The sequence below is a fragment of the Gossypium hirsutum genome, chromosome A03, assembly GCF_007990345.1.
Source record: "Gossypium hirsutum isolate 1008001.06 chromosome A03, Gossypium_hirsutum_v2.1, whole genome shotgun sequence".
Taxonomy (NCBI): domain Eukaryota; kingdom Viridiplantae; phylum Streptophyta; class Magnoliopsida; order Malvales; family Malvaceae; genus Gossypium; species Gossypium hirsutum.
In genome coordinates, this window is record NC_053426.1 from 58231730 (window position 1) to 58237154 (window position 5425).

Here is a 5425-nt window from a genome sequence, read left to right on the forward strand (position 1 = left end):
CTAATGCATGTTTAAGGTCTTAATGACCTATATATGGGACTCTATAATGATGTTTGATTATGTTTGTGGATGATGTTATTGAATTACTCGTAAAATATTCTGTTTCATCCGGTAATGCCTTTAACCCTAGTCCGGCGACGGATACAGGTTAGGGGTGTTAGTGGGACAATATGATTATGTTTGATTAATATTTTTGTGATAATGTATTCATGTATAAAAAATGTATGTTGTATGTTGTATTTGATCGGTAATGCCTCATAGTCCTATTTCGGTGACAAATATGGGTCAGGGGTGTTACATTTATTGGTATCAGAGATACGAATTTCATATCGTGTTTGCCCCTGTCTTCGAAGAAGAAAGATGCTGTCTAGGTTGTCGTTGATTGACTGACGAAATAGGCACATTTCATTCCGATATGTACAGGCTATTCACTCGATAGATTAGCTTAATTGTACAATGTTGAGATCATTAGATTACACGAGATGCCAACTTCGATTATTTCAGATAGAGATTCGAGGTTTACATCGCTATTTTGGAAGAAATTACAAGAGGCTCTGGGTACAAAGTTGAACTTTAGTACTGCATGTCATCCGCAAACCGATGGTCAGTCTGAGAGAGTAATTCAGATTCTCAAAGATATGCTTCGGTGTTGTGTTTTAGAGTTCGAAGGCAACTAGGAGAAATATTTACTATTGGTTGAATTCTTGTATAACAACAGTTTTCAATTGAGCATAAAGATGGCATCGTATGAAGCTTTATATGGTCACAAATGCCAAACTCAGTTGTACTGGACAGAGTTGAGTGAGAAAAAGATTCACGGGGTTGATTTGATCAGAGAAACTGAAGAAAAAGTAAAAGTAATTCGCAACTATTTGAAAGCAGCTTCAGATCGACAAGAATTGTACGCGGATTTGAAACGAAAAGATATTGAATATCAAATTGGTGATAAAGTGTTTCTGAAAGTGTCTTCGTGGAAGAAAATACTTAGATTTGGTCACAAAGGCAAGTTGAGTCCACGTTTCATTGGGCCGTATGAGATTATTGAAAGATTAGGGCTAGTGGCATATCGACTAGCAGTACCATCAGAATTAGAAAACATCCACTATATTTTTCATGTGTCGATGTTGCGTCGATATAGATCAGATCCATTACATATAATTTCTCCGGTAGAGATTGAAATTCAACTTGATATGACGTACAATGAAGAACTGATTAGAATTCCAACACACGAGGTTAAGCAGTTGAGAAATAAAATCATAGCTTTCATGAAAGTACTTTGGCAATGAGATGGTGTCAAAAAGGCTACGTGGGAACCCGAGGACGCTATGAGAAAATAGTACCCTAACCTTTTTGCTAGTAAGATTTTCGGGGATGAAAATCCCTAAGGGGAAGAGTTGTAACAACCCATTTTTGGTCAAACCGAAACAGTGGTTTCAGGACCATATATCCGAAGTGAAAATTATTATTTTATCATTATTTTAATGTCCGTGGCATGATAAAAATTATTGTGTGAAATTTTCGTTAAGAAATTTTATCGTTTGATTACTTAACTTGATAAAAAGGACTAAATTACGTAAAGTGCAAAATTAGTATTTTATTAGCTAAATGTGTTAAATAGCTATATAACCTTAAAGTTAAGGTCCTCATGTGGTAAATATACCTTTGTTAAATTAAATGGACAAAGATGGACAAGAGATTAAGTGTTTTTCATATTAATAGCCAAGGTTAAATAAGTAATTTAGTAATAAATTAATAATAATTAAACCAAAGTTAAAAATTTTGTTCATCTTTCTTTCTTATTGCCGAAATTGAAGAGAGGATAAACCATTTAAGGGTTTGAAGTATTCGGTCACTTTGGAGCTCAATTATTAAAAAAAGCAGAATTTGGATCTAGATCCAGGGAAAACTAAAGTTATCGACTAATTGACTTATTTCATCGTTTTCACATCCGAGGTAAGTTCGTATGTGATAAATTTCATTATAAGTGTATTTTAAATGCTTTGATATTGTATAAGTTGTGAATATGAGACTTTGGATAAGTTTGACATTGACTCGATGGAAATTCGACATTTGAAATCCCAGTTGAACCTTAAGAATAGCTTAGGATACTAGAGACATGTCATTAGGAGCATCATTGATTTGGCTTCGGGCCATGATATTAGCACTTCGGGTGCGAGTTATACCGATTTGGCTTCGGGCGATGAATATCGACTGATTTGGCTTCGGGCCATGATATCAGAATTTTGGATATAAGCTACCTTGATTTGGCTTCGGGCCATGGTATAGGTACTTAATGTACAAGAACCTTGAGTATCCAACTTATATTCCGAATGGTTCAACATGTAAACAAAAGGTATGATTAAGTGTGAGAAAGATATGAGACGGTATAGGTACATACGTGACATGTATAAGTTTTGGTTCGGAGAAACTTGTGAAGAATGTGATTGAATCGTAATTGGGTATATGAAAGGTTTGTTAGCTAATATATGTTAAATGTTGATATATTCAAATTGTTGAATTATAATCTTGAGATTTAATTAAGTTTATTGTATACGAGCTTACTAAGCTTTATAGCTTACTTTGTTTATTTTTCTTATGTTTATAGTTTTATAAGCTAGCTCGGATTTGGGGATCGTCGGAGATCGCTTCACAGTATCCACCTATCACTCGGTACCTATGAACTTCTGTATTTAAAGTATATGGCATGTATAGGGTCTTTATATCATGTTGGTTATGTTTTGATGATGATTTTAGCCAATTGAATTGGTTTGTATATATATAACCTTTAGTAATGGCTTATTCGGGGTTGTTTTGGTATGGTTAAAACATGTATATATACATATAAGTTTATGTCTTGTGTAATGAGTTGGTTGATGGTTGTGGATGAATTTTTGGACATTGCTTTGTTTGTGAAACTAGGCTAAAAGATGCATATTTGGGAATGTATAGTTAATTGAATTGTATATATGAATTAGGTATAGAATTAAATGGCATATTATGGTAGATTGTGATTTGTATTGATGGGTAGTTCGTATGGAATATGCTTGATATGAGATTGATTTAATGCCTATTATGCCCTGTGTTGGTGCCTTTGAATTGTAATGTAGGTACATGTTTTAGGGTGGCAAATTGGCTTGGTAAATAGCCTATTTTTGTCCACAAGAGAAAAGACACGGGCGTGTGTCTCAGCCGTGTGTGACACACGGTCATGTTACACGGCCATGTGTCCCCTAGTGTTGAAATTAAAATCAAATCAGTATGTGTAACAGCCCGGTCTAAGCTAAATCGGAACAGTGGTTTCGGAACCACAAATGCGATGTTGGAAAATTATTTAAATATTATTTCCAGTATTTACAGCATGATAGCATGTGTGAAAATTTCGTGAGCTAATTTTATTGTTTAATTGCTCAATTTGAGAAAAAGGACTAAATCGCGTAAAATGCAAAAGTGTTGTTCTATTAGCTAAGAGTTTAAATAGCTATAAAACCTTAAAGTTAAGGCCCTTATTTTGTAATTAGACCATCTTTAGTGTAAATGGACAATTATGGTCATCCATTTTATGTTTTTATATGTTCATAACAAAGGTTAAAAAGGTAATTTAGTTTATTAAGTTAAAATAAATAAAAACAAATGAAATTTATGTTCATTTTTCTCACTTACAACCGAAAATTAGAAAACAAAGAAATGGTTTGAAGCTTTCTAGGGTTTGGCCAACTCCTAGCTTGATTAAGGTACGATTTTTTCTTGGTTTTTTAAGATTTCTATGTTTTTGTATTCGTTGCAGCTCAATCTAGTTAGCAAGTACCTTTAAGTTCAAAACTGTTAAAGATTTTAAGAGCTTTCATTGATGAGTTTATGTTTTCTTTGATGTTTGAAGATGAAATATGAATTTTTGGTGATAGATTTTCATGTTTTGTAAAGTGATTTTTGATGAAAATACATAATAGGGATTAAATTGTGAAATATACAAATTAAATGGTTGAATTGTGAAATAAATGAAAGTTTTGGGCTGCTAAGGACTTATATGTAATTCGGCTAAGCTTGGTTTAATGAAATTTTGTGAATTTTATGTATTTGTGAAATTGGGACTAAATTGATTAAATGTGAAAGTTTAGGGACTAAAGTGCAAATAGGCCTAAATGAATGTTTTGGACTAAATTGAAGGAGTGGTTGATAAAGCAGTTATTTTTTAATATATTTAGATCAAGAAAAGAGGAATCCAAAATTAGATCCGGGGAAAGCCAAGATTATCGAGTACCTGACTCATTTCACCATTTTCATACCTGAGGTAAGTTCGTATGTGACGATTTCATTATAAATGTTTGTCAAATTCTTTGATATTGCCAAAATTGTGATTTTTAGATTTTCATTAACATATGAATTGTAAATACAACTCTACAAAATTATTCAAAGATGGAATCGATAAGCTAGAAATCTCAGTTGAACCTTAGGAATAGATTTGGATACTTGTGACATGTTATAAGATGATATACCGATTTGGCTTCAAGACATGCATATCGGATGAGTTGGCTTCGGGCCATGATATTAGCACTTCGGGTGCGAGTTATACCGAATTGGCTTCGGGCCATGCATATCAAATGTTCTGGCTTTGGGCCATGAAAATAGTTCTTCGAATAAGTTACCTTGATTTGGCTACGGGCCATGGTATAGGTACTTATCGTACGAGACTTAGGAGTATACTTATCGTACGAGACTTATGAGTATCTAATTTCTATTTTGAATGGTTCAATGGGTAAATGAATGAGATGGTTTAGAAAGAGGTTAGTACGAGGCAATAGAGGTATGTTTTAATAATACATGTCCCAAAGTCATATCATAAATGCTTTAATAATACATCATTCAAATCATGTGCTCATCACGTTAATAATATTCAAACACCTAATAAAAACAATTATTTTACTTCATAAATCATTCATGCACATTTTATACCAAATGAATCATAAATCAAAGCTTTTGATCATATTATAATCGGCACTAAAAACTTCATAAGATGGTCAAGTTTGATTTTTTTTACATATTAGCCATATGCACATTTAACCATGGTATCAATAACCAAATCCAAACTTGATTGCCGAACCTAACATGTCTAACTTAATGGCACATACATTAATACATCCAAGCATATAATATTACCTTTATTTTATAACTAAAATCATACATATTACTCTATACTTTTATTCATGCTCACCCATAACCGAACCATCCAATTTACATGGCTTAATTTCCATAGCAAAATTTACCATATCATTTCAAAACATTTTGACCACATATAACAATTTGAATTCCACCTAAACCACATGCTACTTATCATTCCTAGAATACATACACAAAATCAAATATCATCTCATCTATTCGGCAATCAAATATAACCACAAAAATGATACAAGTTCTTACTCTTCAAATT